Genomic DNA, 23,451 nt, shown 5'->3' with positions numbered 1-23,451 from the left:
GATAACAGTAACTCAAAAACAGACCCTGATGAATGATGAACAGTCAGTCAAAATGTTGGAACAATTAAGATTTTTTTTAATGTTTTTAGTCTCTTCTGCTCACCAAGGCTGTATTTATTTAATCAAAAATGCAGTAAAATTCTGAAATATTATTGTAATTCAAAATAACTGTTTTCCATGTGAATATATAGTAAAGTGTAATTTATTCCTGTGATCAAAGCTGAATTTTCAGCATCATTACTCCAGTCTTCAGTGTCACATGATCCTTCAGAAATCATGATTTGCTGCTCAAGAAACATTTATGATTATTATCAATGTTGAAAACAGCTTCAGATTTTTGTGTAAACTGTGATAAATTTTATTTTTCAGGATTCTTTGATGAATAGAAAGTTCTAAAAGCATTTATTTGAAACAGAATCTTTTGTAACATTATAAATGTCTTTACTGTCACTTTTGACAATAAAAGTATTAATTTCTTTATTTAACAAACAATATCTTACTGAACGGTAGTGAATCAGTTTCCATAAACATTTCTGAAGGATCATGTGACACTGAAGACTGGAGTAATGATGCTGAAAATTCAGCTTTGATCACAGGAATAAATTACAGCTTTACTATATATTCACATAGAAAACAGCTGATTTCACATTGTAATAATATTTCACAATTTTTACTGTATTTTTGATCAAATAAATGCAGCCTTGGTGAGCAGAAGAGACTTTTTGAAAAGTATATATTTTTAAAAAATCTTAAAGATTACAAGCTTTTTACCTAGCAGTTTATGTTTTTAAAATATTTCATTAAGTTCAGTGGAAAATGAGCCATTTTATTTCATTTATTTCCAGCATATACACTATGAAAAAGCAGAGGCTGCTGGTTGTGAGGAGGGAATCACGTATAACAGCTTGACTCTGACTCATAAATCTTTCGCATTGGATTCCAAATGACCCTGCGAGTAATCTTTCCTGGTTTTTTTTTTTTTCAGCCTATTTTCTCTCCATCTGGACATGACCAGGGCAGCTATGTGTGTTGACTTCAGCCACACGCCGCATGCTCATCTCCTCGACATCACTGAGATAAATGACTGCATTAGCACCTGTGAGGTGTGTGTAAACATCCACACAAACACTGCCACTGACGGCTGGACTGTGGGAACTTCAGGAAGACTAAAATTAAATATCACTTATATCACAGCTAACAGGTTCTCTCAAAGTTATAAACAAATGTTCAATAGATATCTGGTCTTTAATAATGTTCTCAAAACGTTAACACAAATACATTATTCATACATCGATCATGGAATGTTTTAGTTACATGTTAATTTAAAGGGGTAGGTTGATTATGATTTCACTTTTTTAACTTTAGTTAGTGTGTAATGTTGCTGTTTAAGCATAAACAACATCTGCAAAGTTACGACACTCAAAGTTGAGATATTTTCTTTTACAGAATTCACTGTTTAAGGACTACAACAAACGGCTGGTAGGGACTACAATGAGCTTCTTCCTGGATTAGTGACATCACAAACCCTAAAATTTACATAAACTCCGCCCCCGAGAACACACAACAAAGGGGGCGGGGCCATGTTGGGCTGCTTTAGAGAAGAGGAAGAGTTGTTGTAGTAGAGTGTTGTTGACATGCCGTCATTTTACGCCGGACTGCTTCACAAACGAGGGTCAATTCAACACAAAAGATTAACATGACGGCACATGCTAGTGGATGAGTTGAATCAACTCCACAGCAACTACATAAATTTATCCACTAACCATTCAGAAACGTCTAAAAGTTGTAACTTCTTCCTGAGTCTCTCCATCAGTGTCGACTCCGGTTTGAACAATGTAAGGCTGAACACCGTTACTGACAATCCTCATTTCGGCTGCGTGAGATTCTCCAGCTTTGTTGTTGTTGAGCGACCGAAGCGCGAGCTGTTAAAGCTCCGCCCTCTTCTGGAACGTTTCAGAATGTTAAGAGAACATTCAAAAGTAACATTTCCATAATGTTTGAACTCATGATAAAACGGAATGTTCCCTTAACGTTCCCAAATAAATTCAGAGAACATTCAGAAATACCATTTTCATAACTTAATGAGAACGTTAGCAAAACGTTCTTAGAATATATTTTTGTTAGCTGCAAAAAAAAAAAAAAAAATGTTTTTCCAAAGACGAATGTCCAACTGAAATGTTTAAGAAAAACATTCCATGAACAATGTATAAATAATGTTTTTGTGCTAACGGTTTGAGAACATTATTAAAGACCAGATAACTTTGAACCGACGTTCTGTTAACATTACTGGAAGAACATTTGTTCAGAACATTCTGAGAACGTTAGGGTGTATTAGCAGGTTGCAGTATTCACGCTGAACCGTAAATCCAAGTAAAGTTCTGGCACTAAGCTTTCTTTTGCAGCACACAGAACTCGATGAAAAAGCACTATAGACCTATTTATCAACATAATAATATTTCACAATATAGGCTATTACAAAGAAACAAAATATTGAAGTGAACTACTCACCCATTGTTTGAAAAAGACATCTGTTATAGCCTACACACAGCGACTGACACACAAACAGCACTTTCTATTTAGTAAATCTGACTGAATCCGCTTTATAGCTGCACTTTAAATGATGGATGATATTAAAAGAAAAACTTGAGAATGAAACCACCTTATTTTCTGTATAAAGTCTCAGCTCTGTTCATCAGAATTTACTACTGATATAATGAACAGGATACTGAAATTTGGATACAGCATGATAAACTGTTTATTCTGTAAATTGTACTTTTATTGAAATGAAAATGTCTGCATGTTTCCATCCTCAGATATGAGACAATCTTTCTAACGCCATACTTGAGGACGTGACTGACATCAATACTCTTTTTGACCACAATGTACATTCAAAGACGATTTATATATATACTACTTATGAATGAGAAAGTGCAACACCCAAAATGGCGAATAAGCCCCGCCTTCTAAGTGAAAGAGCCAATCGTTGATTAGTAAAGTCATTGGCGTTTTCAAATATGAAATTTAATCGTGAGCTTAGTGAACAGTTTTGGAGAATTTGATGTTTCCCCATTCAAAAAGATAGGAGCTGCACGAGAGGCGTTTCAAAGATGGTTTCCGTGTGAAATGACGTTTCTCTCAAAATCTTTATCGATATTTAATTATGTCTATAATATAATAATGATTCCAAATAAAAATATAGTAAAATAAGTGTAAATATAAATACAAACCCGATTCCAAAAAAGTTGGGACACTACAAATTGTGAATAAAAAAGGAATGCAATGATGTGGAAGTTTCAAATTTCAATATTTTATTCAGAATACAACATAGATGACATATCAAATGTTTAAATTGAGAAAATGTATCATTTTAAGGGAAAATTTTAATTTCATTTTAAATTTCATGGCATCAACACATCTCAAAAAAGTTGGGACAAGGCCATGTTTACCACTGTGTGGCATCCCCTCTTCTTTTTATAACAGTCTGCAAATGTCTGGGGACTGAGGAGACAAGTTGCTCAAGTTTAGGAATAGGAATGTTGTCCCATTCTTGTCTAATACAGGCTTCTAGTTGCTCAACTGTCTTAGGTCTTCGTCATCGCATCTTCCTCTTTATGATGCGCCAAATGTTTTCTATGGGTGAAAGATCTGGACTTCAGGCTGGCCATTTCAGTACCCGGATCCTTCTTCTACACAGCCATGATGTTGTAATTGATGCAGTATGTGGTCTGGCATTGTCATGTTGGAAAATGCAAGGTCTTCCCTGAAAGAGACGACATCTGGATGGGAGCATATGTTGTTCTAGAATTTGAGCATTGATGGTGCCTTTCCAGATGTGTAAGCTGCCCATGCCACACGCACTCATGCAACCCCATACCATCAGAGATGCAGGCTTCTGAACTGAGCACTGATAACAACTTGTGTTGTCCTTGTCCTCTTTAGTCCGGATGACATGGCGTCCCAGTTTTCCAAAAAGAACTTCAAATTTTGATTCGTCTGACCACAGAACAGTTTTCCACTTTGCCACAGTCCATTTTAAATGAGCCTTGGCCCAGAGAAAACACCTGCGCTTCTGGATCATGTTTAGACATGGCTTCTTTTTTGACCTATAGAGTTTTAGCCGGCAACGGCGAATGGCACGGTGGATTGTGTTCACCGACAATGTTTTCTGGAAGTATTCCTGAGCCCATGTTGTGATTTCCATTACAGTAGCATTCCTGTATGTGATGCAGTGCCGTCTAAGGGCCCGAAGATCATGGGCATCCAGTATGGTTTTCCGGCCTTGACCCTTACGCACAGAGATTGTTCCAGATTCTCTGAATCTTTGGATGATATTATGCACTGTAGATGATGATAACTTCAAACTCTTTGCAATTTTTCTCTGAGAAACTCCTTTCTGATATTGCTCCACTATTTTTCACTGCAGCATTGGGGGAATTGGTGATCCTCTGCCCATCTTGACTTCTGAGAGACACTGCCACTCTGAGAGGCTCTTTTTATACCCAATCATGTTGCCAATTGACCTAATAAGTTGCAAATTGGTCCTCCAGCTGTTCCTTATATGTACATTTAACTTTTCCGGCCTCTTATTGCTACCTGTCCCAACTTTTTTGGAATGTGTAGCTCTCATGAAATCCAAAATGAGCCAATATTTGTCATGACATTTCAAAATGTCTCACTTTCAACATTTGATATGTTATCTATATTCTATTGTGAATAAAATATAATTTATGAGATTTGTAAATTATTGCATTCCTTTTTTATTCACAATTTGTACAGTGTCCCAACTTTTTTGGAATCGGGTTTGTAATAAAGTGATGAAGAACAGTTCCGAAAAGAACCATTTGTAGTGTTATGAGTATTTTAATAATCTAAAGAAACTTTTGTCCAATGGGAAGGTTCCACGGTGTTAACAATGAAGGTTCTTTATTGGCATTGGTTCCATGAAGAACCTTTAACATCCATGGAATCTTTCCAATGCACAAAAGGATTTTCAGATTATTAAAATGTTTTAACATTTAACAATATTAAAACACTAAGAAAAAATGCTTCTTTTAAGAACTGATGAGGAACCAAAAATGCTTCTTCTGTTGCATCATACAAAAACACCTTTTTGGAGCCTTTATTTTAAAGGGTTCCGTGGATGTTACAGGTTCTTCATGGAACCATCGATGCCAATAATCACAGTAATAACATCACAGTAATCATTTCCGATTAGCAGAAGCCCACAACTATTGTTCTTCGTCTAATGAACATTTTTCAAGATAATTATCTAAAACTCATCAAAGGTTGTGCAAGAACAATTAAAGATGGAAAGCACTCAGTAATGACCCGGACCGCTCGATTCCCTCAAACCGGACAGACATGCCACAGCTAGGATATGAAGAAACCTCTGGAACGTTTGGGAATTTGGAAGAGCTGAGAGGAGATTTCCTGCTGTTAAGAGAATGCCATGTTTGTGAAGATCTGCTTGCATAAAGAAAGCTTTTCAACTGTTTCAACTACTGAGGAAAACATTTTTTTGCAGTGAGTGTAAATGTAACCACAGTTTTACAGAGAGATCTCTGCATTTCTCCATTTTCAGTCTGCCAATAAACATAAAACTCTCTGTGATGCAGTTTTAAAACCACACACCATGTTGCTCTCTCTGTGTCCTGTATATTAATAATAATATTGCACTATATCTGCATTTCTCCTCTTCTCTAGCTCGCTTCCTAATCTAGATGTCTGATAATCCTGGTATTGTGTGTTAAAAATATTGTTGGCTCTTTGATGCATTGCTTTTGTTCCTCTTCGGATAAAAGATGCTGTTAAATGCCTCATGTTCTGTACACAGTGTTTCATCTGCTCACTGATGTGAAGTTATGTGTCCATATGCAAGTTTTCGTGACTTGAGAAAAATATTTCAGAAGTTATTCACAGCTGAATTTTTCACGAGGTTTCAGCTTTATCATCCTCATAGTGCTTAGTAAACACACAACTTTGTTGGGGGGAATCTGTTCAGCTCTTGTTTCAAACTGTTTATGGTCAGCTGTAAATGGGTTAAAGTGTGTTTGGTGCTCTGGACAGGTGGTGTCAGGGGAATGTAAACAGGTTGCATGATAGATGCATAAATTGTTTGGCCCGCAAAGCCATTAAAATGCGGCATGTGTGTTTTAATTTCAACCTCTTTTCATTTCAAGCTCCAGGTGAGCCAAGAGAAGAAGCACATCGGCAGCGTTACGCATTATATACTGTGTGTAAGAGTACAAACTGTTATCCGTGTGTGTATATAACACCACACTAATGACGGGACCAGTTTTACAGCTTCATGTAAGCCAGAAAATATCTAGAATTGCTCATTTCTTTATTGGCATCTGAGGTTCCATGAAGATCCTTTAAAGGATTAGTTGGGACTCACCCCCATGTCATCCAAGATGTTTATGTCTTTCTTTCTTCAGTGGAAAAGAAATGAAGGTTTCTGAGGAAAACATTCCAGGATTTTTCTCCATATAGTGGACTTCACTGGGGTTCAACGGGTTGAAGGTCCAAATGTCAGTTTCAGTGCAGCTTCAAAGAGCTCTACATGATCCCAGACGAGGAATAAGAGTCTTATCTAGAGAAACCATCGGTCATTTTCTAAGAAAATTACAAATTTTATACTTTTTAACCACAAATGCTCGTCTTGCACTGCTCTGCAATTATGTAATCACGTTGGAAAGGTCACGTGTGATGCAGGCGGAAGTACTGCGGTAGGACGAAAAATCTCATTTTCTCCTCCAAATACAAAATCGTCCGACATAATTGTTTTACCTTTTTTTTGTAAAGGCCGTTTGACTTAATCTTTGCACGTTCGCTTACACTGGATCGGTACTTCCACCTACGTCACGCGTGACCTTTCCAACATGATTACATAATGCGTGGAGCATCACAGAGCAGTGCAAGACGAGCATTTGTGGTTAAAAGTATGTTTATAGAAAATGTCCGATGGTTTCTCTAGATAAGACTCTTATTCCTCGTCTGGGATCATGTAGAGCTCTTTGAAGCTGCACTGAAACTGACATTTGGACCTTCAACCCGTTGAACCCCAGTGAAGTCCACTATACGGAGAAAAATCCTGGAATGTTTTCCTGAAAAATCCTTAATTGCTTTTCAACTGAAAAAAGAAAGACATGAACATATTGGATGACATGGGGGTGAGTAAATTATTAGGAAATTTTAATTCAGAAGTGAACTAATCCTTTAAAATCCATGGAAAAACCTTTCAAAAAAAAAAAAAGGGTTTTGCAGAAAAAGGGGTTTCCCCAAAGAACCTTTCAGTGATCAGTTCTTAAAAGAACCATTTTTTGGTTCTTGTGTGAAGAACATTTTAATAACCTTTTTTTCCGGTGTAAAGAACCTTTTGTGCATTGAAAAGGTTCCATGGATGTTAAAGGCTCTACATGGAACTTTAATCACCAATAAAGACCCTTTATTGTTGAGAGTGCATTGCACTTATAAAAAAAAGTGGTTCTTTTAAGAACCGTTAAACCAAAAATGGTTCTTCTATCGCAGCTAACAGGGAACATTCTCAGAACGTTCTGGCAAGGTTCTCTCAAAGTTATGAACAACCGTTCTTCCAGTAACATTAATAGAATGTTCGTTCAAAGTTATCTGATCTTTAATAATGTTCTCAAAATGTTATTTATACATCATTCATGGAATGTTTTTTTTTCAGTTGGATGTTCTTCTAGTGTTTTTAAATTGTTTATACTTGTTTCAGAACGTTCAGAGAACATTCAAAAGTAACATTCCCATAATGTTTGAAGAATGATAAAATGTAATGTTCCCTTAACATTTGTATAACCAAGAAAAATGATGTTTTGAACATTATCATAACTTAAGGGCAACGTTAGAAAAACAGATTTTTGTAAACTGGGACGGCATCGCTGCGAAAACCCCCTTTTGGAACCTTTATTGTTAAGAGAAAGCTTGTGTGAATGCCTGTGATCGATAATATAGTGGTTTTTATCATAATTCTCATCAATATCACTTTGCACAGAATGGTGAATCTCTGCTCCCATGTCTGGCTCTGGATCTGTTTACATTCTCCGAGCAGCAGCGAGCGCGGACGGGCCCCCGGCAGACAGACCACCGTATATGTCCAATACGAGTAGGAAAAACAAACAAGCTGCTGAACACCGTGTCCGGCCTCAGTCAACAACACACTCCAGATCACCGGAGGGCACAGGTCCTCTCCATCTCCACCATGCCTCATTCTTGATGAGCGGTTGCTCTCATCAGCACAGTTTTAAGGACAGTTGTTTCTGTGGTTATAATCAGCGAGGGCTTGACTGAAATTTCTCTTGATATATATAGAGCGAGATATAATAGCCTCATGCATTCATGCACCCTTTTCACATGTACGGGTTTGGAATGTGAAAGTAAACTATAACAGGGTAAACTTGATGGGAGACTGTAGCTAATAAAATTTTTGCTTTCCCATTTTCTCCAACAGCAAAAACAACTTCTATTGCATTTCCACAATTATCTGAAGTCAGAAAAGAGAAAGATGTCAAATTTACAGTTACTCCCTCATTATAAAGCATTGTATACCAGAGGTTTAAAGTATTTGAGTTGATTATGATTTCACCTTTTTATTTAACTTTAGTTAGTGTGTAATGTTGCTGTTTGAGCTTAAACAACATCTGCAAAGTTATGACGCTCAAAGTTCAATGCAGAGGGAGATATTTTCACTGTTTAAGGACTACAGCGAGACTCTTCCCAGGTTGGTGACATCACTAACCCTAAAATTTACATAAACCCCGCCCCCGAGAACACACAACAAAGGGGGCGGGGCCATGTTGGGCTGCTTTAGAGAAGAGGAAGAGTTGTTGTAGTAGAGTGTTGTTGACATGCCGTCATTTTACGCCGGACTGCTTCACAAACGAGGGTCAATTCAACACACAAGATTAACATGACGGCACATGCTAGTGGATGAGTTGAATCAACTCCACAGCAACTACATAAATTTATCCACAAACCATTCAGAAACGTCCTTCTTCCTGAGTCTCTCCATCAGTGTCGACTCCGGTTTGAACAATGTGAGGCTGAACACCGTTACTGACAATCCTCATTTTGGCTGCGTGAGATTCTCCAGCTTTGTTGTTGTTGAGCGACCGAAGCGTGAGCTGTTAAAGCTCCGCCCTCTTCTGGAAAGGGGGCCGGGAGCAGCAGCTCATTTGCATTTAAAGAGACACACACAAAAACGACGTGTTTTTGCTCACACCCAAATAGGGGCAAATTTGACAAGCTTTTCACTACTCCCATAGTGCATTATTGCAGAAAAAAAAAGTTTTTATTGAACATTGATGGAGCAACATATTTTTTGTGAAAATAAATAATAAAAGTGGTTAGTTTGCTTACAAATCTTATAAATGTATGAGGTTGTGAGGGGGGCCTTTCTGACGTAGAACATGAAGCTTCGAAGCTTAACAAATCATTTGTTTCGAATCAGTGGTTCGGAGTGTTTATCAAACTGCCAAAGTCACGTGATTTCAGTAAACGAGGCTTCGTTACATCATGAGTGTTTTGAAATTTCAGTGGTTCACTACTGGGGGGGCGTGACTTTGGCAGTTTGATACACGCTCTGAACCACTGATTCGAAACAAATGATTCGTAAAGCTTCATGAAGCAGTGTTTTGAAATCGCCCATCACCAGATCTTGTTGAATAAAGCTGTTATTTGTTTTTTTGGCGCACAAAAAGTATTCTCGTCGCTTCATAACATTAAGGTTGAACCACTGTAGTCACATGAACTGTTTTAAATATGTCTTCAGTAGCTTTCTGGGCGTTTGAAAGTGTTAATTATCTTGCTGGCAATGCAGGCCTCACTGAGCCATCAGATTTCATCAAAAATATCTTAATTTGTGTTCTGAAGATGAACGAAGGTCTTACGGGTGTGGAACGACATGAGGGTGAGCAATTAATGACAGAAATTTCATTTTTGGGTGAACTAACTCTTTAAATCCAATTGACCAGCTTACCTGAGAATCCACAGCGGGTTACATACCGTGGGTCGAATGGATTCCATGTCAGAAATATGAAAATTACAGTTTTCAATTTCAATAACATGTTTGTTGGTAGGCATACATTGCATTTATTCTACTTGTTTCTGGCAAGACTCGATCGTGGAAAGCGTTTCTGCTAGCAGCACTCCGTACGAGCTAAAAAAGGCACGACCTTTGAAGTCCGATCACAAACAAATGAATCTTATGAGCAATGAATCGTTCTAAATGACTCACAAACTTGGGAGTCACCAATCCTTCACGGAATGAACTCACCAAATCCTTCAGATCGGCTGAATCATACCGTCCGTCTGCCACAAAAAATGCATTCCTTCTTTATCTGTATACCTCACACTCTTTGTTCATGCATATCTTCATTTTTATAACGAACTATAAGATGTGTGGTCATGCAATCAATTTGATAAATCTTATCTAATAAAATATAAAATATAAATGACAAGGAAAAATGTAAACTAAAAGAGAACAAATGCATTTAAATGCATTGCTTTTAATTCATATTTAGCTAATATGTTTTTGGTGGGTCTTGAGGTTGATTATTATGGAAGCTTATTTCCGCCAAGGAATAAAAAAAGGCAGAAGCTATTTGCACTAAGTGAAAAAAGCAGTATTAAGTGTAAATACTGTTGTTAGATGCTATTACTTAGTGCAAATAGTGGCAGATACTATTTACACCTCAGTGTGTTGAAGTACATTATAAATAACAACATTATTACAACTTTGTTTCCACTTTTTGAATATTTTCTTATTTTTTATTTTTAAAATAGTTTGCTAAAAGGCGGATTCGAACTGGGGTCGGTCTACTCACCCTACTCTCCACATCACTGCTCCTGTTATCAGACAGGCTTCTTTGGTAATTTTGTCTGGCCCGACCAGACATTTGTGGGTGGAGTTACTGTAGCTTTTGCCAACGAGGTGAACTGGGGTGAAAAAACTTAAAATTGCGAGATGTAAACTTTGCAATTGTGGAAAAAAATGTGAATTTTGAGATAAAAATTTGCAAATTACCCGAGATATATATTATGGTCTGAGATATAGTTCATGTGAACTATACAGTTTTCAGTAGCAATGAACGTAATGCATCTTATCAACCACTATCAGTGATGTATAATTTTCAGATTTATACTTTTTATAACATGATGCATTGTTGAAAGCTGCTTCTCTCTGAATCAGCTGCGTTAGGAGAGCAGCTCGCAGAGTTTTAGTAGTAAATCTAAAGGGAAGCAGTAAAACTGACGCCTCCTCCAGAATCATTACCTAGATACAGTGGTAAACACATGCCGCTAAAGTCAATGTCGATGACGCAAATGTTAAAAAATTAAGGGTCAGGAACCAAGATTCAGATTCAGGCCGAGTGTGAAAACAGCCCAATTCACACCTCATCACCTCCTCAGGCTGACTGAAGATGAATGCGGCTCCGTCGGACAATAAAGCAGTGATGGGAGTCCCGAGGTGCAATGATTGGCAGTCTATGTCAGAGAAAGACTGAGTGAAGCATTCGCAAGGAATTATCCGGCAGTGACACGCCATTCACCTCCCAATAAACCTGTTAGAAGGACATGCCCTCGAGTCCCTGAGGCCAGAACACTGAGTTTCATTCGCTTTCACACTCGCACTCACCGTTAACTCACAGATGGAGATTGAGATGCATTTCTCCATGGATATATTGGCAATTTATTATTCCCTCAATGGCAAATGGTCTGTCTCTGTATTAGAGTGGCCTGTGGATATTGCTGGAGGCCGTTGTGCTGTTTCTTTGGAAATGATGAATTAAGGAAAAATGAATTCTTGGAAGAAGGTGTGTTCATGGCAAGCGAAACACGGAATTTCTCAGGCAAGCTGTTGGCTGATGGATTTTATATTTAGACTGTCTCACAGTCGTACTAAACTCTCCTAAACACTGTGTGCTGATAAGTCAGCTTCATTAATTTTCCTCCCAGAACAGCATATACAGAACCTTATTGTAAAGTGTTCACTATAAATTCATATTTTTAACCCAAGTTGGGTTGAAAATGGACAAACTCAGCGATTGGGTTGTTTTAACCCGGTGGTTGGGTTAAATGTTTTTGTTTAAAAATTACTATGTCTGGCTTAAAATGAACCCAAAATGTTGGAAATTAAAAATCAGACACATAATTACTAGAGGCAACAATAACAATCAAAAGGCGAACATTTATTAATAAGCAATTTAATAAATGTTTATTGTTTCATTATTAGTCATTAAACTGTTCATTTATTAAACATATTAATAAATGTTGATTTCCAACATATTTTGGGGTTCATTTTAAGCAAGAAATACAGTCATTTTTAGTTTTAGTTGAGTTAAATAAAATTACCCAGCATGTTGGGCAAACATTTAACCCAACCGCTGGGTTAAAACAACCCAATTGCTGGGTTTGTCCGTTTTCAACCCAGCCCCCGATTTGTGTTGTTTTTAACCCAACATTTTTTACATTGTGACATAAGGAATAATAGTCTAAAAATATACTTTTTAAATGGAACAGTTTATTGAACTTTTAGACAAAATCTTAAAAACAAAATAAATCTAAAAAAATCTAAAAACAAAGATTGCATATGTGTTTTTGTTGAGTATCATATTTGATACATCATGGCTCATACTGAGCGAAAATATGCAATTTGGTGCAATGCTGATGTTTATATGGATTTATATGGACGCTTGTAATGTAAATCAATGAGATCTTTATCACAGTATAGCAGATACTTACATAAAATGCATATAAATATCAGTCATCTCTATATCTGCCAATAATGTCTTAGTAAGATGATATTTAAATGCTTAGTTTTATGATCAAAGCTCTGTAGTTTTAAAACATATAATGCAATGCAATATAATGATGATTGACAGATGAACAAATAACCCTTCCTCAAAAGCCTGATGATGATCATATTTGATACTCATGATTTTTCTATAAAATTATGTATGGATAATCAAGTAAACCAAAGTTGCTTCAGTCCAACAATATCAAAGTTAATTTTTGGCTATTTTCCCCAGTATTTGGGTAGTTTTTGTGTTACCCAGATCCTGGGTCAGATCAGATGTAACAACCCAGTGTTTGGGTTATTTATCGCGGGCTTTTTGCGCCCTCTTCAGGAGAGAGCAGTGCAGCTCCGTCAAATTGGTGCATGTCTTTGGTAAAATACAGGTTTGTGTACGTTTTATTTTATGTAAAAATTCGTAATTGTTCTGTATATCGTTTAATTTTATGCAAAGCAACATATAGGGGCGCGATGTGAGTCACCTAAACGAGTCTTTTCACGCGATGGAAACGCCTGATGCCTTGCATAAAATGTTATGATTTTATTCAAAATGATACAGAATATAAATACTTACACCGTGTCTACACCGGACGCGAGCGGCGCGACGCGACGCGTCAAAAGACAATAGAGCCCATTATAATCCGTGATATTGTCTACACTGGATGCGACACGACAAATTGGATTCCCAGTTCTATTTCTGACGTAGTCCATGTGCTTTCCAACGATCGTCTTGTCGCGTCCAGTGTAGACAGCTTTTAGCTGTTGCGGCGCGGTGCGGTGTGACGCGAGAAAAGTCACGTCCTGGTAGACACGGTGTTAGGATGTTAAAATGTGTTATCAGAATTGTACACTGATTATTTATGGACAGGTTATGGAGTCAGTCGCAGCATTTTTCGACTATGAGTGTAACCAAAGAGCTTAGAATCCAAGAGGCGACACTTTGATACTTTTTGGGTAACAGCCACTAGATGGCGCTCCGGTAGCGCGGCCGCCATTATGGGGTGAAAATACTAACTGGACCACAGAATCCTTCACATCTTACTCACCCAAAATCGGCGAATTTCACTGCCAAATCAGAAGCGCAATAGAACAGTTTTTTTTAATTAAGTCACCAGTAAACTGTATGGCTCCTACAGTAAATGTTGTATTGTCTTATATATGTTTTATTTTACCAGTTTTGGAATCCAACCATTCATCCATCTGAGGTAACGTAGTTAGCCTACTTTATTGAGTATTTCCATTTTATGCAACTTTATACATTTATTAATAGTAAATTAATAATTAATAAATTTAAAATCATCATGTTTGCAGCGAACAATATATTTCAGACCTAGTGGAGTAATAGTAATAATATCTAGGTCTGAATTGAAATAGGCTATATTGTACGTTTTAATGGATCACGCTACAAACATAATGATCTTATAATAAATGATGCATTGTTGTGTCCGTTATCGCATAATTCACACTTTTGGACACTTTTGCTTCAACGGACATTAGACAACACTGCAAAATCAAGCTGTTATATTCATATATTTATTGTCCAACATTCCCAATTTTTCTGATGCATGTCCTTAATTTAATTTCATATGTTGGTAATAATTCAATGTTTATAAGCCTTTTAAAGAATTTTAACCCAAACTGACTGGGTTTTTAGAGAGCGAAGGTTTTGTGAAAAAAGTGGAAGACTTAAACACAAAGTGTGTAAAATAAACTGTAAAAAGGATTTGATGATCACTAGTGATAGTATTTTATTCTGTGTTGTCATCATTCAGGTTGGATTTCAGCTTTAATGTATGTTTTTTTTAAACAAAGCAGCTGATATTGCCATAGAAACTAGTGGGCTGCCAACTCGCTTTCACCCCAAAATGGCGGAAACGCAGGTCCGCTGCTGGGCACCGGTGTTTCAATGGAACGTTCTATTGAGTGTCGCTTCTTGTTAGTGTATATTCTTTGAGCTGGTCCCGGACCAGCATGGACCAGCTCAAACCAGCATCCCAGCTTCAAAACCTACCAGCATATGCTGGTTTTTTCAACAGGGATAGCCTACTATAAAATATGATCGAAAATAAAGGAATTGTAATGCAAATAAGTGGTTGTGTACAGTATTTAAAAAAAGTTTAGAGGATTTAAGTTATTCCGTAAAAAAATGATAAGCTAGTATTATAGTAAAAATGAATCAACCCATTATGCTGGGTTATATTAACCCAACATGTGTTCTGTCCTATATTTATCCAGCCCCCTAGTGTTTTTTAGAGTGTACATTTAATTAGAAAATAAAAATCACATCAGAAAGACAGCTGAAGGTTTTACAATTATACTAAAATACTTTTTCTTGCTAAAACAGTCTAAACTATCAATCAGACGACAGAAGAACTGTAGTAGATTGTGTGTTACAGGTTTATTAGATCATGTTGATAATTTAGAGGACTTAGAAATCAAATACGATACAGTCGGCTTTATAGGGTTAATATTTAAAACATCTATTTATAGCATCTATTTTAATGCTGCAATCGCAATTTCTGCTTAATTGCACATTTTCCTGGTATATACCGCAGTGGAATTTTTATGACAGCTTTTATTCTGTTAAAATATGTACATGAAGTGCTCAAACTGCTCATTTTCATCCTCAGATGCTTGAGAACCATCTGGCCATTACAATTCCTCGTCACAAATTAGTCTGACACAAAAGTACACAGACGCAAGAACCGGGAAGCAAATTCCACAGAGAAGAAAAGATGCTGTTTTGCAACAGTGAATATTTCTTTCTCTCCTTTATTGAAACAGAGCCAACAAAATCCAACTTAAACTGCCACAAAAGCTTCCTAAACGAACTCAAATGTGAATGACTGAAATGAATGTACAGTACTGTATGTTATGAGCTGTGTTCGGTGTGATTGTAATTGCTTATAAGGCCATGATGTGCTTTAGTAAACCTTCTATTTGACCCCAAGAATGGCCTGAGATAAAACAGAGACGCTCTCGTCCACACAGGATGAAACGCAGTCCCTGCTGGCTTTGTTCACACAGACACACTATCCTTCAACACAATCCTGCTGAAATGCTATAGATGAAAACATCATGATACACGGTCTTATTTCTGATGCCTTAGGAGTCAAAGCAAGACAAACGTCTGAGAATGTGTGACGACGGCTGGATATTGAACGGCTGATCTCAGAAAAACTTATAATCGATGACAGTGATAAAAAAATGTTTAGATGTAAACCATGTGTTGGTATGACATCAGAAAGCACTTCAGCTCTAACGGTGAAGGAATATTTCTTCAATACAAGTTAAGGTCAATCGACAGAATAACCACACTGAAAATTAACATTCAAGGTCACTTTAATGCTGTTTATAACATTATTTTTTACAGTCATTTTAGGGTTTAGGGCAATGCAAATTCTTCCTCAGTGTTTTTGTCTTATTTTTCAACACAAATATCTAAACATTCTTAAATCAAGATACATTTACTGGAGAAGCAGAATGACTTTAGATATTAGGTCTTGTTTAATGTGTCAAAATGAAGTAAGCTTAAGCTTAAAACAAGAACAAATATCTGCTAATGGAGTCAGAAAAATAAACTTCGTTCAAAGGGAAAACAAGTTTATTTTTCTGACCCTGTTTCTTAAGCACAAACTCACTTAATTTTCATAAATTTGATACAGTAAACAAGACTTAATATCTTAATCTATTTACTTCTCCAGTAAATGTTTCTTGATTTAAGAATGTTTAGATGTTTGTACTGGAAAACAAGACAAAAATACTGAGGAAGAACATCATTTTTTTGCAGTGTGGCAACAAAGTTGTTAAAGGTTGTAAATGACACCAAAATCATATTAACATACACTGTAAAAAATTATATTCATGATTTGTTATCATAACATTTTTCTTTTGTCAAATCAACTTAGATAATTAATGTAGTTCAGATAACATAATATTTTGAGTTTCTGTTGATTAAACCAATCGCTTTCATTGCATTAACTCACATTTTTAAGTTCAATGAACTCAAAATTTTGAGGCAACCAGGTAACTTTAAGTTAAACCAACAATTATTTTTTACAGTGTACATATTGTTTACTATATTAAAACAGACGTTTAGTATCAATGGATTGTCCCCATTCGCTTTCTCAAATTTTTTTCCTTAAAAATGTGGAAATTAATTTGTGCGGATATGGATTTACATGCCGTCTCATCCACGTTCAGTTCTGTAGCCGACCGATTGCAAGAAGATCAAAATCAACACACATATCCACCATCTTGTCGAAAAATGCAAGCCTTGTATAAACACTGTAAATTCTGTAAAGTCCAGACTCCACCCTCACGAAACAAAAATACATGGGAATATACTGCAAAATATAATGCAATATATTAATATATGTTGTTGGTTTAACCTAAAAAAGTAAGTTACCTGGTTGCCTTAAAATTTTGACTTAATTGAAATTAAAAATTTGAGTTAATACAATGAAGGCGATTGGTTTAATCAACAGAAACTCAAAATATTATCTTATCTGAACCACATTAATTATTGAAGTTTATCTGACAAAAGAAAAAATGTTATCATAAATCATGCAATATATGCATTGACCATGTATGGCTATTTATTGATACAAATAAAAATATTTAGAAATGAAGACAAAAATAGCATTACATGTAATATTCATAAAGTTTTATCCTTTATTGTGTACATACATGTTCCCATATTAATGTGAATGCATATGCACATGTAAATGTTAAAAATAAGTGTTATTTCATGTGTTTTGCTCTATATTAATATAGGAGGGGATCTGTTAGTGTTTAATGTTTAATATATTGATCATTCATATATAGGGAAATATGTTTTCTTTGCGTAAGGGGAGACCCAGAAAATCACTTCTTCTGTACCATGACCAGATTTGGACACATGTGTCACGTCGTCTGCTGTTTGCCGAATAGGAAAGTCGTGTTAATGGCAGTAGGAATGAACCGGCAGCTGGAATCCTCTGCGCTTCGCTCTGTTTGACCAAATAGTGCTGGAGGACGGAAACTTGTGGACAGCAGACAAGCATCAGCTGAAGTTTATACAGAGAGATTCTTTTACATTACATAAAGACAAAATATTTTAGCTGAAGAAACACGTTAATCCAAAGGTAGGCCGACAAATGTCACATGTACTATGTACAAACAACAAAACATCTGCATCTTTACAAATGCTGTCCTTTGCATATATTAAATTCTGTGATTGCTACTTTACGATCACTTTTTGGTGCAGAGATGAAATCATTTAATTCCAGGCATGCTTCGTGAATTGCATGTGAAATATTCAAATAAACTTTCATGTAAACATCACTTCATGAACAGACGCACTGCATCTTCTCTCAGGGGTCAGTGTGTGATGAAAGAGCACGGCCCACTGACCAGTTCAAGGCAGGGTTATTATTATTAAAGGGGTCAGGAACTTTTTTTATTATTACTTATCATTTTATAATGTTTTCTGAGGTGCACTTATGATGTTTGTATGATTTTTACAACAAACACTGTCATAATTTATAAATAAAAGGCCATTTTCTACCCTGATTTTAGCCTCTGATTTAAACGCTCTGTTTTAAGGGGCGTGTCTGCTGTGAGACTTCAGTGTAAACGCCCACTGCTGTGATTGGCTGACATCTTCGCATATGAAATAAGTATGACAAGTGGAACTCTCTAGAAAACATATTTACTGTTACAGTTGTCGGCATTAGAATATCATATCTTACAGTAATCCTTTGGAAGGTAATGTTACTTTTAGTCCAGTGATCCTGTATCTCTCTTCTCTCTTTTTTCATCTCACTAATGCACCAGTGGGCGGGGCCAAAGATGCGATGATGTAGAAGTGGGCGTTGATCTTCTTCTGCAGAGGCGGCCTTTTGTTGCACTATTATGTCGCAAAATCCAAGTCATTTTCTGAGCTTGGTTACAATAAAAGCTGTTTTTGAACTAACAAGGAAGTTTTAATGAGACAATGACCTCTTATATATCAAATAATTAAGGAAAATTTGATTTCTCAATTCATGACCCCTTTAACGTCCCCCTGCAGTCAATAATTTTATCCGTTAAAACTCATCTTTGATAATCAAAATTAAAAAAAAATTTCTCCTGTGCAAATAATTTCTTCAGAATTGCTTGAATGTAACTCGACACCCTTGCTTCATTTAGTACACTCTAAAAAATCTTAGGTTATTTCTTCTACCCAAGTACTGGGTTAAGCCTTTTTTGGGTTATTTACCCAGTGTTTGGGTAGATTTTGTGTTATCCAGCTCCTGGGTCGGACGTAACAACCCAGTGTTTGTGTCATTTTTGTGTTACCCAGATCCTGGGTCAGACGTAACAACCCAGGGGTTGAGTTATTTATCGCCCTCTTCAGGAGAGAGCAGTGCAGCTCCGTCAAATTGGTGCATGTCTTTGGTAAAATACAGGTTTGTGTACATTTTATTTTATCTAAAAAATCGTTATTGTTCTGTATATCGTTTAATTTTATTCAAAGCAACATACAAGGGCGTGATGCGAGTCACCTAAACGAGTGTCGCGTCGGTCTTTTCGGGTGATGAAAATGCCTGATGCCTTGCATAAAAATGTATGATTTTATTCAAAAAGATACAGAATATAAACACTTAGGACGTTAAATATGTTCTCAGAATTGTACACTGATTATTTATGGTCAGGTTATGGAGTCAGTCACAGCATTTTTCGGCTATGAGTGAAACGCAGGCGGCGGTCTGAAGTTATCAGTTCCCCCGCCGAACGCGAGTCATCTCCGGCACGAGATCCAGCGCCGTTACGGTGGAAACAGGAGAACAGAGACTGGTCGATTACACTTGAATTACTTCTAAATGTTTAATTTTTACTTCTAATATTTGTTAAACGAGCTTAAATGTAGGTAATATGTATTAAAAACAATATAAAATATGCTATACTATAAAATATGTTTGAAAATATAGGAATCATGCATCATCCATTACGCTGGGTTAAATAAACAACCCAATCTGCTAGGTTAAATTAACCCAACATGTGTTCTGTCCTTTACCCAGGCCTTGGGTTGAAAACATCCCAAATTGGGTTGTTTTAACCCAATTTTGTTTAGACAGAAACATAAATATGCATATTGGTCTGCGCTTGAAGAACATAATTTTTTTGCAGTGTGACAACAAAGTTGTAAAATTGCATATAACTTTGCACAGAAAAGGTTGTGACACCAAAATCATTTTAACAGACAAACTGAATAAAACCGAATATTTTAATGTTGTACAAATGTAGTAAATGTAGCAGTTTGATTTTAGTTAGAATTGCTGAGAGCACATTTACTACAATATTATATTCCAAACTCTTTTTTGAAGGTAACACATTGAATTTACAGTGTTTTAACATCATTATGCACAAGTTCCAGAAAGGATGCAGTGAAAACAGTGAGAATCTGATAGTGTTCAACAGGGGGCAGCACAGTCCTAAAAACATCAGATCAAGCCTAACATTAAAGAGAACTGCATTGTGACATTTTCTCAAGTGGAGTTTGCCTGCACTCGAAGAAAAGTCTGTAAGAATTTGGCCAAATGTGCTTGTTAATATGAAGGAACTGATTTTTCACAGGTGGTTTAGGCATATTTTGAGTTACGCATTGCATTGTGTTTTAGTTCTATTTTTTATTCCACACCTTTTGAAATAGAATTCAATACAATAGAAATAGAATCGATTCATTACTTATGATGATTACTTTGATTTTTTTTTATAGAGGAACAGTAGTGTATAGTAGTGTAAGATGTTATTGTGCCGTCCGTTGATAAACACAGGGCAGGACCTCACAGATGTGATCAGAGAGAGTGCTCGTGTAATTAATGAAAGCACGGCCCAAATGGACAGCCTTCAATTAACACGAGGCCTCTGGTTGTAATTGAATGACCCTGACTGCAGACGGGTGAAATGAAGGGATGATTTATGCTGCCGAGAGAGGACAACATGGGTGTCAGACAGATTTAAGACTGTTGTGGAAAGTGCATCTCCAGTCATTAAGCCAACATGTCTTTTGTCTGGGTCTACACTCTTTAATTGTAGATCTGTGATTAGCAGTTCTGATTGACAGCCGGGTTGCCCCTTCCACCCCCAAACCACACACACTATCTAAAGGACTGGGAAAGCCTCTGAATATACAGTCAAAACCACAGAGTCATTCTGTTGAAGGAGTATTTGTGCACTACATATAAGTGCACTTAACCAAAGAAGCTTAAATCTGTTGTCTTTGTTTCATGTTTCTTTGTACCGGGCTTGTTAGCTCTCACTATGTTTAGTTTCTAGTCTTGTATTTATTTCCTTTTTCATAAATTCTTTTTTTTTTTCTTCTTTGTTCCAGTGTTTTTTTGCTCTAGTTCACCAAATCATTTTTCTCTTTTGATTTTGATTTATCTAGTCTTATTGTTTCTTTTCTCTCTAGTTCCCTGCAAAGTTGCAGTCTTGTTAATTTCTTTTGTTTGCAGTTCCAGTCATTTATTCCTAGAATTGTTATTTCTTTTATTTCTTTTGTTTTCTTTGTTACAAGCTCCAGTCTTATCTTGTTTCTCTTGTCATAGTTCTTGCCTGTTTTTATTTTTGCTACAGTGGGAAAAAATGGTGTAGAAACAATTTTCACTCAGAAATTGCTAGTATTTCACAAATAACTATGGCAAGTAATGCATCGAATTAAACACAAAATGTTGAAGTAGAAAGACAGAAATAGTATTTCCAATAATATTTGTTTTATTTGTAACTGTACAACTTTGAAAAATCATTTTTTTGCAGTATTATTTTATGTGATTACTTAACTTGGTTCTTTGCATTTTTACATGTCCATATAGCCAAATGGAAACTCGAAAATTATAATGAAAATATTTAAAGGAAATTGTATCCATAAAAAATATTTCCATACACACACACACACACACACACACACACATATATATATATATATATATATATATAATTAACTTTGTTAATTTAGCTTAGGATGGCACAATGAAATTCATGTTAAAAATCTTTACTTAAAATATATATATATATTTACTTCACTAAATTACTAAAAAAATCATGTTTCATATATTTATTTCTGTTCATATATATGTAAATCCTGTAAAAATGAAGGGAAAAAAATGTGTTTGTTAGAACGTATTGAACGAAACAGCATTGTATGTTTTGCAGCAGAGATGGTTTCACACGTTCCACGGGAGCAGTTCTAGATTTCCAGGTGTTGTAGTTTGTGAATCCTGTTATAGAGACATTTCCTGAGAGAGAATGAATGAGACTGTCGTGACTGATAGTGTCCTTGTTCTTTATCCCACTGACGGCCGCTGATTCCTTCAAATGGGATGAAAACATGAGTGGTACGATGTGCGAGAGGGTCAACAGGACCAGCATGATCTCATCAACTCCGCCGCGAGTCTGTATTAAAAACACAAATCTCAAGGGATTTACTGATGCAAAAATTCTGGGTTTTATAGAATTAGTTCATTTTGGCCGGTTTTCTATATACTGGATACAATTGTTCAACCCTAAAATGAAACAAACACCATGCAACTTATATTGACCTACTTGTCATCACAGCTAACAGGGAACATCTTCAGAACGTTCTGGCAAGGTTCTCTCAAAGTTATAACCAAACGTTCTTCCAGTAACATTCGTTCAAAGTTATCTGGTCTTTAATAATGTTCTCAAAATGTTAGAACAAAAACATCATACATCGATCATGGAATGTTTTCTTTTCTGATAAAATTAAAAGTAAGGGCACCTATAATGCCCCTTTCACAAGATGTAATATAAGTCTCTGGTGTCTCCAGAATGTGTCTGTGAAGTTTCAGCTCAAAATACCCCACAGATCATTTATTATAGCTTGTCCAATTTGACCCTATTTGGGTGTGAGCAAAAACACACCGTTTTTGTGTGTGTCCCTTTAAATACAAATGAGCTTCGGCCCCCTTTCCAGAAGAGGGCGGAGCTTTAACAGCTCACGCTTCGGTCGCTCAACAACAACAAAGCTGGAGAATCTCACGCAGCCAAAATGACGACGGTGTTCAGCCTTACATTGTTCAAACCGGAGTCGACACTGATGGAGCAACGTGATCTCATGAGAAAACGTGTGTATTTTTACATAAATTGTGGTTCTACCACACGTACATTTACTTACGTTTTCATACACACAAAAACATACAACATTTACGTATTTATAGCACTAAAACGTAAAAATACTTACATATTAACAGCAACAAAAAAAAAAACGTAAATCATGTAACATAAAGTGTGAATGTATATAAATTCCCATGTATTAATATTAAAATCGTGGCTTTAATGATTTAACGATGTTTTTAGTCAAATTTATTGAAAGCAGTTTACTCATCTACTTAAATAACATTTCTGTTCGTGACTTGTGCTGCTCGTTATGGAGGATTACATAATGTTAAACAAGACTACAATTTGAAACCTTATGAATAAAATTTCTGTAATTGTTTAACCATTTTGTAATATTTAGTTTGTTTGCTGTGCGACACAGAAGGTGTTTTCTCCTATGCAGCGACTGACAATACAACCAAAGCACAACATAAATTAACAAATCACAAGTTAAATTCTGCTCTGTACCCTATAAAAAACTATTACCGCCAGAG

This window comes from Ctenopharyngodon idella, chromosome 12 (genome assembly GCF_019924925.1).
Source record: "Ctenopharyngodon idella isolate HZGC_01 chromosome 12, HZGC01, whole genome shotgun sequence".
Taxonomy (NCBI): Eukaryota; Metazoa; Chordata; class Actinopteri; order Cypriniformes; family Xenocyprididae; genus Ctenopharyngodon; species Ctenopharyngodon idella.
The sequence above is the reverse complement of the archived record's forward strand: the minus strand, read 5'-3'. Positions refer to the sequence as shown.